Below are 12,251 nucleotides of genomic sequence, written 5' to 3'. Positions count from 1 at the left end.
AAAATCAAGTGCTTCCTTTTGACCAAGGGGAACTGAGGACCAGAGAGGGGAGGTGCTTCATCGAAGCTCATTCCTCAGTGTGGTGCCAGAGCCAGGACCCAGCTCACAGGCCACCGTACACGGCTTACCTGCCACATGTGCTATCTTGTGCCTCAGTCCCCGAGGGCCTGGCCAGGAGACTGGGTCACCACAGTGACAGACTGGAGAGGAATGCAACCCTGCCCTGAACACATGTGCCTTTCCCCAGGATGCCTCCAGTTTATTCCATTTCCCTGGCAGATAGAACGAGGGCTTGCTTTAGGCAAGGCACAGACCCTGGGTGTGGGGTTGGAGGTGCTGTGGGTGTAGTAACTGGGAGCTGCCTGCCTCTTTTATCAAGCCCAAGCCTTTGCGTGCCTGACCTCCCTGGCTTCTGGGGATGGAACAGCACTGGCACAGAAGCATATGGAGCACAGCCTTCTGTGAGAGTCCCAGGTCCTATAGAAAAACTGCATGAACAAATGCAACCTAATGGCTTTGGTGTAACACTAAGAACAATAACAGATAAAGTGGATTGCCTATATACTGTGTACCTAGCTCTTATGGCTATGATCCCATTTTACAGATGATGAAACTGAGACACAAAGGGTTTAACTAACTCACCCCAAGCCACAGAGCTAGTAAAGTGGAAGCAGCCTGGCATTTGACTGTCCTGAGTCTCGGCATCCTCATCTGCAAGGTGGACATAATGATAGGGGCTGCGAAACGAGGGGGGAAAATAGAAAAACTCATCATACAACTCATATGGAATCTCAAGTGACCCCAAATAGGTGAAACAATCTTGAAAAAGAACAAAGCTGGAGATCTCACACTTCCTGATTTCAAAACATACTACAAAGCAGCAGCAATCAAAATGGCATTGGTACTGGCATAAAGACAGACACATAGACCAATGGAACAGAATAGAGAGCCCAGAAATTAACCTGTACGTATATGACCAAAAGATTTTCAACAAGGGTATCAAGACTACTACACAATGGAGGGAGGACAGTCTGTTCCATAAATTGTGTTGAGAAAACTGCATACCCACATGCGAGAGAATGAAGTTGGACCTCTACCTAACACCATGTATAAAAAAAAGCTCAAAATGGATCAAAGACCTAAACATGAGAATTGAAACTAGAAAACTCTTAGAAGAAAACATAGAGGAAAATCTTCATAACATTGGGCATGGCAATGATTTCTTTGATATGACACCAAAAGTGTAGATAACAAAAGAAAAAAAATAGATAAATTGGACTGTATCAAAATTTAAAAGTTTTGGGGTAGGTGAAGGGATTAGAAAGCCCAGTCGGTAACCACAAGATTGCCACAGGGTTACGAACATCAATTTGGGAAAATCAATTTGGGGAATGTCATCAATAATGTTGTAAAGATTCTGTAGGATATCAGATGGACGCTTGTCTTGTTTGGGAGACCATCTCAGGGATGATGTAGATGCCTGATCACTGCTCTGTACACCTGAAGCTGAAGCTGAACAATAATGAATGTCAATTACAATGATATATATACACACACACACACACACACATACACACGCACGCACACACACACGCACACATATATATATATAGTCACAAGAAGTGGAGTACAGCATTAGGAATAGAGACAGTAGAAATGTAATGGCTGTGTGTGATGTCAGAGGGGTAGTGGAAGGGGGGAGGGGGTGTTGTCACTGTGTGAGGGATATAAGTGATAAATGTCTAACTATTACATTGTTTTGTGCACCTGAAACTAATAAAAAAAATTTAAAACTTTTGTGCATCAAAGGACACTGTCAAGAGAATGGGAAAATTTTTGACCTTTTTTTCTTCAAATTTTCAAACTGATACATAATTCACATAATAAATGATATGAGGTAATTCACATAATAAATGATATGAGGTAATGTACATAACATAAAATTCACCATTTTAAAGTATATAAGTAATTAAGTAGCATTTAGTATATTCAGAATGTTGTGCAACTATCACGAGTATCTAATTCCAGAATATTTCCATCGCCCCCACAAACAATCCCATACCCTGTAGCAGTCACTCACCGCTCAGCCCTCTGCTCGGCCCCTGGCAACCACTCATCTACTTATTACCTGTCTCTCTAGACTTGCCTATTGACCCCATTTTTTAATGCAAAATTTTAGTCAGATTTATTTCCATTATCAATTTTCGTTGAGAAAATATTTTCTGGAGTGAATGGTATTAAGAAAAGATCATTCTTTGAGCAATATTCTAGAGCATGCAATAAAATTTTTTCCAGTTTGATTTTCACCTTGCTGAAATTACTGTGATTGAGATAAATTCTTTTCTAATAATTTTTTTAAAACCCACGTGATTTATTGACTGTGGGGGGTGGAGACAACATACCACATTTCACGGTTTAGAGCGCCTGCAACTGTGAGTTTTCTTTGTGGCCATATTTCTACCAAGTATAATTTCCCTGATCAAGTTTTGCAGGTGTGAATTTTGTCTAGAAGTTTTGACTTTCTTTGAGATATTGTTATGTTGTTTTGATGATTTCTCAGGAGCATTCACTGACCTCCCTCATGAAGACTATCCCGTTACTACCTGACTCTTGAATCCCCTCTTAGTTTTCATAACACTATCACCACCCGACATTATTTTATATTTATTTGTTTATCTGCTTATCATCTGTCTTCCCACCAGGCTGTGAGTTCCTGGAGGGCAGGGATTTTCGTGTCTTGCTTATGGCTGTATTCTCACCGCCTAGAACAGTGCCAGGGACACAGCGGGCCCTCAGTACGTGGACTGAACGAAGGAATGAAATATGGTTTGGATAGAACACATGGTCTGAGTTTGTCTCATAGTCCATGAGTGCAATCATGAGGGACTGTATGAGACAGAGAGAGAGGGAGACAGAGAGATGTTGCAGGACTGAGAAGGTTCCAAGGCCCAAATGATGGAGGCAAGCCATCCCCACCACACTGAGGGTGAGCCACATTCCAAGAAGCTCCCAATTTTTCCAGGGAGACAGATAACCAACAGAACAGTCTGTTTAATTTACTGATGCTACAAATGGCGACTATGGCTTAGGGGCAACAGAGCATGTTGGCGGCATGACTGGAAACGGTGCTGACGGAGCTGCCCAGACCCACTCGGGCAAAGGAGAGACCAAGAGGACACAGAGGGGTAGGTCTGACAACACTGGCGCCTGCACCTGCTGCTGGACGCTGACAGCCAGGAGCCGGGCCTTCTCTCCCTCCGTTCTGCCCCATTGGACACGTACTGAGCAACAGAACCACAGCCAAGAACTGGCCCCCATGACACGTAACCTCAGTTCAAGTCCTCCATCCTGGCTATCCATTGCTGCGGAACAAACCACCCCAAAGCTTAGTGGCTTCAAACAACAGTGTATTATTACCTCTCCTGATTCTGTGGGCTGACTCAGCTCAGCTGGGCGGTTTTCTCACTCGAGATCTCTTGTGTGTTTGCAGCCAGATTGCTGCTGGTATTGGAGTCATCTGAAGGCCTGACTGGGCTGGAAGTTTAGGAGACTCTGTCTCTCTCTCTGCTGCTGGTCGGTGCCGGCTGTCGGCAATGGCTGTCAACCGAGCGTGTGACAGGAAGCCGGGCTACACTGAGAACTAGCACATCATCACGTCTGCCACATTCTATTGGTCAAAGTAGTCACTGGGCACAGATTGAAAGGAGGTGGAGCAACAGACCTCACCTCTTGAGGGGAGGGCAAAGTCACTTCTCAGAAGAGCATGGGATGGGAGCTATCATTTGCACCATCTTTGGGAAATGCACTCTGTCATAGCCTCAAAACGCATTGAGGTGGGGCTCTACCAAGATAAGCAAAGATTTCCTGCTTTTGCAGAGCGTTCTTGACTCTTCAAAGAGCTTTCACGCCCACGTTCATCATAATACCTGTCAGGGACATGGGCTGTCTGTGCACATGAGGCAGCACCTGGGTCTGCATCCAAGCACCGTGGCTTCCTTCCTGCATGACTTGGGCAAGCTATTTCCCCTCTCTGTGCCTCAATGTCCTCATCTGTATAATGGGGAGATAATAACAATGCCTGCCTCACAGCTTCGTTGCAAGAACTAGACAGTTGGAATAGTGTCAAGGACAAAACAAGTCCACATGAACAATGGTTATTATGATTACTCCCCCTATTGTATTTATTTTTATTTTATTTGTAATTTATTTTTAAAAATATGTTATACATTTACACGGTTCAAACATCAAAAAGGAATACGAGGGGGCGGCCGGATGGCTCAGTTGGTTAGAGCGCAAGCTCTTAACAAAGTTGTCGGTTCAATTCCCACTTGGGATGGTGGGCTGCGCCCCCTGCTACTAAGATTGAAAACGGTGACTGGACTTGGAGCTGAGCTGTGCCCTCTACAAGTATATTGAAGGACAACGACTTGGCTTAGAGCTGATGGGCCCTGGAGAAACACACTGTTCCCCAATATTCCCCAGGTAAAAACAGAAGGAATCTGAGAGTCCACAGAGTGGAGTCTCCCTGCCTGGTATCCGCCTCCTGCTTCCCTAGAGGAAACCACTTTGCCCAGGTCCTGCCAGAAACACCTTCTGCATTTACAAGTAAACATGTATATATATTCTTCTGCCACCTCTTTTTTTATATACACAAATGCTAGTGACTATACTGATAGTTTTACAACTTGCTTTTTCCCCTTCAAATAGATATTTGGTGATTGTTTCATATCAAAACTTTAAGAGCTGCCTCACCCTTTTTATCAGCTGCATAATATTCCATCGTGGCTGTGCCATGATGTGCCTAATAAACCTCCTATGGAGGTGGTTTGCTGTCTGCAGCTCTAACACACTATGCTGTGATCCATCCCCATTGTGCTGGTGAGGAAACTGAGGTCTGAGAGGCAAAGTGTCCCACCCCAGGCCACATGGTGAGTTGGTGGCAGCTCCAGGATCAGATCGTAGTCCCCTGACCCTACATCCACGATGTATTCCCATCTCATCTCTGCTTGGGCCTCCTGGCTCTGGGATGGGGGGAGCCCGCATGAAAGGAGACAGGTGAGGGTGGTGAGCAGGCAAATCTCTCAGTGCTGTTGTCATCTCCTCCCCAGCCTAACACATGGCTGCATGATGAAGGAAAAGCAGTTGGAAGAGCCCGGGCTCTCAGACTCCAAATAGCAAAGCAGAGACCGCAGGCTGGAGGGGGTGCTTTGCAGCAGTAAGCCTCATGGCAGTGCCTTTGCATAAACCTCGTTTTCTCTTCAGGTGGAGTTGGCTTTAGAGGAAGTAGATGCTGAAACTGCCCAGGATTGGAGAGGAACTCAACCCTATAATTGAGGCAACTGGGATCATCACCTAGGCCTGCTACTGACTCACGGGACCCTAGGGCAAGTCACCCAACCTCTCTGAGCCTAGAAGGTGGGAGCTTGACCCAATGGGGTCCCTGCAGTTTCATTGCCAACTCAATCAATGCCTCCTTGAGAACTCTCATTTCCTCACTTAAAAAAGCAGGAGTGAAAGTAATACCGGATGTGATAAGAATCCAATGAGATGATGCATGTGAAAGCCCGTGGAAAACTAAAAATTCAACACACCATACAGATTCCTCTCCCAGCAGGTATTAATTTTGAGGATGACATTACAAATAGTGAACTCTGTCCACGACCACATCTTCAGTATAAAAGTTCCTTATATACTGAAGTATAGTGAACCGCACTTCTCTGTTGTTCAGGCCACAGAAATCAAAAACCAAAACGCAAAACTTTTGTTCCCTGTTGAGCTTGAAACCGACCATCTGCCTAGGTAGCCTGCCTGCAATTTAGGCATGGTGCCACTAGGTGGCGATGGTGCCACTGAGGGCTGTTCCAGAGCAGACACCCTAAAAACCATCTCAAATGTCCTTTTTTATATATTGAGAGGCCTCACCAAAGGACCCACTGAGACTTAGTTTCCTCACCTATAAAATGGGGATAATAGTACAAAATATACTCCTCCTGTAAAATCCTCCTGTGCACAGCAAGACCTTCAATAAATGTATGCTTCTTTCTGGAGTGATTAAGAACATGGCTTTGGAACCAGACTGCTTTGGTTTGAATTCCAGCTCCACTACCTACCAGCTGTGTGACCTTGGGCAAATTACCTAACCTCTCTGGGCTTTAGTCTCCCTGTCTGTCAGTGGGACTAGTAATCATACCTACCCCCATAATTTATACGTGTAAAGTGCTTAGAAAGTGCCTGCTCCAAGAAAAGTGCTCTGAGTTTGCCATTGTCTGTATGTCCTAGGGTGAACCCTCTTTAACACAGTCTGGGTCCTAACTCTGGACACCTCCCAAGACTGAGGGGCTTGTCAAGATGATATGTCTTTAGGGTGTTTTAAATCCCCCCTCCTTTCCTCCCGGCATAAGTCATGGACAGAGAAAGCCACAATTCCAAGACTCCAAGTCTGGTCTGGGGATTCAGGGCACAGCTGGCAACAACCTCTGTCTACCAGACAGGTTATGGAAACCAATTTGCAAATGTGAAACTAGCTGGTGGGAAGATAAGAAGAGGGCACAAGGGGCTGTGAGGCTGTTTTGAAAGCACTTTTGTCCCTTGAGGATGTCCTGCTCACCTCCATGCATGCTGCAGGTTGCGGGGGTGGGTAGAGAGGAATCTGGTGATGACAGCACATGACCAAAAGTCAGGAGATCTGTTTTTAGCCCAGCTCTGTCACTGAGGCTCTGTGTGTCCTTCAACAAATCACTTTTCTTCTCTGGGCTTCAGAGTCCTACTCTGCCAAAACTGGGACACACTCCCTGCCTTCCTTTCCAACCAGAGAAGTGGTGGGAGTAGAGAAACTCCTCAAAACCTCACCTCCTCCTTGAAGCCTTCCATCTTGGGTGGAACAAAAGGGAATCCAAAGCCTCCCCCTTTCCCTCCCCCTCTCCCGATATTCAGTACCAATCCATTATTCGCTCATTCATTGATTCCACATGCTCTCAGTGCTGATCTGCCCTCCTGTCTGCATGTCCTTTCTGTCTTATCTGCGTTTGAAACTCCTCTAGGGAGGGCTGTGCCTGCCTCCTTGCTCTGTCTGGCAGGGAGAGGCTGGCAGAGGAGGCTTGTGATGGAGGTATGGCGTGAGGCTCTCTGTGGCAAGGAAGGTCCCATGGAATCCCAGAGGGGTCGGAACTTAATGGGATCGAGAAAAGTGAGCTGTTGCATAGATTAAGAGATGCAAAAAGTGCTTTGAAAAGTGAAAAGTGCTATGCAAATGAAAGTCTTATTCTCTGGACAAGGGCATAAAAGAGAAAGAGAGGATGAGGAAGAGAAAGAGGGAGGGGTGTAGCTCAACTTCGATGAACGTGTTTTGCAATCAGGAAATCTACAAGGAAGTTAGTTCAACCTTAGGAAGCATGGAAGTTGTGTGTCAATTTCCAAAATAACATTTAATTTTGGATGACACATTTCTTTTTTCAGGGTTGGGGCTGCTGAGGTCTTAATTCAATGCCAGGCATACCTCAAGTCCAGATGGAATAAGCCCAGCTTGTCTGCTCCCTCACCTCCTCTCCCCATCACCCTACCCCTCCCTCCATCACTTGCCTATTCAGGTCTGCCCCTCATTACCCTCCCCACAGTGGCTCCAAGTTGTTCCAGTTTCTGCCAACCTCCAGCGTTTCTTACCTCTCTGCTTTATGACCCGATCCCCTGTGAATGCCAGTGCCCATCCCACTCTTGCCATCCTCCTCCAAATGCTTGGCTGCCAAGTGACCCCAAGTGTCCTCTCTCAGGCAGTGTCCTGTGCTCACTGCCTTCTGAAAACTTCCCAGGCCCGGGCTCCATTCCACCTGCATCAAAACCCCGATGACACACTGAGCCAGGCATGAGTAGGGGAGGGGCAGGTATTCTCGTTTATGCATCCTAGATGGCACTCGAAGAGCGTCTTGGGGACACTAGCCTCTTCACTTTAAGAAAGTTCTGTCTAAAGGGAGAATTTCACAGCACTGCGGTAGTCCAAAAGGGAGGGGACTTTGTGGGGTGCATATAGTTAAAGATAATAACAGATACTATCTATTGCACACCTATTAAATTCCAGGCACTCTGCTAGGTGCCTTACGTTCTTTGTCTAATTCCAACAACCCTGTGAGGTAAGTGTAATTGTCATAATAATAAGCACTACAGAATTAATGGAGCACGTATGTCTGACGTGATTCACCTGGATTGTCCTATGTAATACTCACAGAACCTGTGAGGTAGGTGCTGTTGCCATGTCCATTTTCTAAACTAGAGAACCAAGGCACAGATCAATTAAGAAACTTGTCACATAGCTAGCTATTAAGATAAGGAGGCTGAACCTCAAAGGGGTTAAGTAACATGTCCATTTTTACCCAGCAAAAAAGCAACTGAGTGAAGTCTGTGTCTGACTTCACCCTCCCCCCAGGCTCACCATGCCTTCTTCTGGGGCAATGGGAAATTTCAGCTGGGAACAGAAACGTCTGGGGTGGGAATGGGAGTGGGACTTCATCTGTTCTAGACACCAGCGTACCACTTACACGAAGGGTGTCCAGAAATGCTCCAGGACCCCAACCCCAGTCACCCGCCAAATGTCCCCTGGCTTTGCTCGACTTTCCCAGTAACCCTTCCCTGCCGCCTGCTTCAGGTGGCTCCTCAGAATCCCAGCTAGCATTAGTACCCCATTGGAAGAATGCTTGCCTCCTCCAGGAAGCCTTCCTTGATGGCCCTAGCCCAGAGCCCTCTCACATTCTCCGGAACATCGTCCACTTGGCTGTCTTGTTCATCCTTCGGGTACTGCCATCCGGCCTCCCTAACTAGGCTGAGTTTCTCTAGGCTCTAACACCTAACACACAGTCAGTGCTCAGAGAATTCTTCTTAAATGAATAAATAGTGCATTTGGGCACTCCCCTGGGTCACTGGGGTCATGAATTTCAGTGCCTCTACTGAGGGGAGATGGAGAATGAAGGCAAGAAATAATTGTGTGACCAGCCCAGGTGTAAACAATAGGGAGTGGTGAGGTCTGTGGCAAACTAGTCTGCATACATACCTGAGGGGCTTCTGATCAAATTCAGCCACCCCACTCCCCACAAATGTCCAGGACCTAATCTCACCTTGAACACCCTCGCTTTCTTCCCCTAGCTTTATTCTCCTACTTTGTGCATCCCACTTTAAAATATAATCTATATGCTATTTATTATAGTTAACATCTGTCTTCAGTCACAAAGGTGAACTACTTGAGAGTAGAGGTTTGGTCTGTTTTGTACTCTGGTGTAGCCCAGGCCCTCGTCAGTGCCTGGCACATAGTAGGCCCTCAATAGATAGATGTGGAATGAATCCCTTGCATGTCTCTGCAGTGAAGAGAGCTGCACCAGTCCCCCCTGCAGTGTCCAGGCTCAAGGAAGCATTCAGGGTTGAAGGCAGAAAGTGAAGGCCCATTGGGGGTCACAGGCATCCCCGGAGGAGATGGTCTGGAGTCTGCCTTTGTGACACCAGGTCCAGCTGGAACTGGGCAGGCGGGTTAGTGACTGCCCTGTAGGGTCAACGGGGCACTTCTGAGCAAAGCTGACGGAGGGTGATGGGTGGGGGGGGTGGAGGAGGGGTCAGAGGGAGCACACGGACACACACACACACCCCACATACCCACCCTACCCGCACCCGCACGTACCATAAGACGCAGGATTAGGAGAGACTAGAACCCGACAGGCAGGCGGGAGGAATGTCCAGGCAGTGGGGAAAGGGCAGAGAGGGGCGGGGAGCGACACGCGGGGTCCACAGCGCGCCTGCAGGAGCGCGGGGAGGAGGGCGCACGGGGGAAGCTTCCTGCACCCGCCGCCGCCGAGCCCCCGTGCCCGGGCTGGCAGCACCCCCTGCAGGAGGACGCTGGCTGGGAGCTGGGGCGAGCCACCCCTCCCCGCGCCGGCTAAGCTGCTCGCTGCCTCGCCAGCAGCCCGGGCGCCTCCACCTGCGCAGGCACCGCGCCGCCCTGCGACGACCGCCATTGGCTCGCTAAAAATGCCTCTCTAATCTGCGCGCATCTGTGCACGCCTCCGCCATCCTCCCTCCTCCCTCCCGCCCTCTCCGTCGGCTCTGACCTTCCTCCTTCCCGCAGCCCAGGCGAGATCCCGGAGACGCAGTGGCGGCGGCGGCGGCAGCGGCGGCAGCGCAGCCTCCGCTTCCCCCGGGAAGTCTTCCTGGCTTGACGCCCGGCTCTAGGCGCCCCGCTAGGCCCCGTGGCGCCGCCGCCGGTGCCGGGCGCTCCTGCCCCCAGGTAGGGAGTCTGGCCCCTGGGTAGGGGGTGTGGAGGGAGGGGGTCCTGTTAGGGTGTGCGTGTGGGCGGTGGGGGCTGAGACGCGTCTTCCCGGCGAGAACGCGGGGGAGGATCGGACAGTTAGTTGGAGAGAGGTGAGCGTGCGGCCGGGGGTGCTTCTCAAGCGCCGGGGTTCGCGGGTGTCCCCCAGGCAGTGACGGATGCCCCTGCTCTGGGCCCCTTGGGAGAGGGGGCTGGCAGCCGAGGCCTTTACTCCGGGGAAAACGCAGGAGGTAGGTTCCTTGGAAAGCTGGGACCCAGGCTCCTGGGGTCAGAGTCTCTGGCCTGGGGTGTTCAGGTGCCAGCGGGGGGGGGGGGCGGGCTGGTGGCAGCTTGGGGCATAAACCATTTATGGATCAGAGCGGACCGGGGAGGAGCACAGCAGCTGATGCTCCCTATGCCCTGTCTGGTTTTACAATTAAAGCTGTTTTCTTCTGTCTCTGCCCCTCCCCCATAGCTGGGCTGGAAGGGGGTAGAGGAAAAGGAGGTGGCTGCCAAATCAATGGCAGGTACGGCAGGAGACTGGTGCTGCCCTTCTCCCCAGGCTGCTTGCTTGCTGTCTGCTGGGACTCTCCCCCCCACCCCCTTACTTTTGCCTTACAGGAGCCCAGGCAAAAATTAGAAGGCCATCAGGGTGTGAGGGACCCAGTGGCAAACCCCAGGGCTTGGCCAGAAGCAGCTTCAGGCCCCAGCTGCCCACCACCCCCACCGTCCTGCTCTGCACCCCACGTGCAGTGACACATGTGGCCGCTTTTCCTTGGCCATGACCATAAATAACCCACATTGCCCTGGCTCTGGCACAGTGGGGTGCAAACAGAACTGTCAGTGATTTTGGAGGTTGTAGCCCTCATCTACCTGGCCTTCTCATCACATGTCCAAATCACCACTCACAAGCCACTCCCTCCAGGCAGCTTCGTTCATATCCCAGGTGAGAGCTTTACCTTCTGCTCTGTGTTACCCAACCTAGTCTGCCTTGTGGTTTGGCTATTTATGTCTTGTTCCTTGCTCTCTAGATCAGAAGTGCCTTCAGGGTAGGAATCTGTCTGATTCGTCTCTGTCATCGACCCTGCGCCTGACCAGGGTCTGGCACCAAGTAAATGTTAGGGGATTAAGTGAATGAATGAACTTGAATTCTGGGAAATAGCTGGCAACCTGAAAGAGGGGGTTGAGCCCCCTATGGGTTGTCCTTCCATCCCACAGGACCACAGAACCACCAAAAACAGACAACCCCATTGAGGCCCTTCCTGGATCGACCTGGAACTGACAGGCAGCTATGGCATTTGGAGACAAACACTGTATCCCCAGAGTGTCCAGGGTCTTGTTGGGCCCCCGGTTTGAGAGCACTGGCTGAGTCCAGGCTTGGTGGAAGGCCTGGGGGAAGGTCTGGCCTTCCTTAGGACCCTGCGTTGGCACTTTCTTCTTGAGGTGCTCAGCTCAAACCAGGGGTCTCTGTCTATCCCAGCCTTTGCAGAAATTCCGGTTAGCATCAAGGAGTCTTGGAAACCCCAATCCAGGCTATCCTCAGCCTCTGGGGTCCTCATAGTGAACTCTGAGCAAATCTCGTGACTCCATTATGTGGAGGAGCAAACCCAGGCCAGAAGAAGCGGCTGCCACCAAGGGTTCTGGTGTCTGTGACAGACGTGGGCATTTGTAGAGTTCTTCCCCAGCCCTTGTTGCTCCTTTCACAGCCATGCTGATAAGACACCTGCAAGCTGTTCTTGTCCTCATCTTACAGAGGGGTAGACTGAGTCCCAGAGAAGGTCAGCAGCAGAGCAAGGGGAGGCACTCAATTCCTGGCTCCAAGACCAGTGCTCTCTCCACTGGGTACTCTCTCCGCAGGAGCTGGGGCGAGGCCCAGACCCGGTCAGAGTGTCTGTTTGTCCTGGAGCCTACAGGTTCCTCCTCTCTGGCTCTGTCCTGGCCTCTTGCAATGGAGAGAGTAAGAAAGGTATTT

General features: G+C 49.8%; 1 protein-coding gene across 2 annotated transcripts in view; it reads left to right on the top strand.

Moving 5' to 3' along the window:
• The first annotated feature begins 9,950 nt into the window (after positions 1 to 9,950).
• PACSIN1 (protein kinase C and casein kinase substrate in neurons 1) overlaps positions 9,951 to 12,251 on the top strand; it is a 57,670-nt gene continuing 55,369 nt past the window's right edge. For both annotated transcript variants that reach the window (XM_081043340.1, XM_081043338.1), the window contains exon 1: positions 9,951 to 10,258. The gene's annotated coding sequence lies outside the window, so the exon portion shown is untranslated. The remainder of the gene's footprint in view (positions 10,259 to 12,251) is intronic.

This window comes from Rhinolophus hipposideros (genome assembly GCF_964194185.1).
Source record: "Rhinolophus hipposideros genome assembly, chromosome: 3".
In the NCBI taxonomy this organism is placed as follows: Eukaryota; Metazoa; Chordata; class Mammalia; order Chiroptera; family Rhinolophidae; genus Rhinolophus; species Rhinolophus hipposideros.
This window is presented reverse-complemented; position numbering and strand designations above follow the sequence as displayed.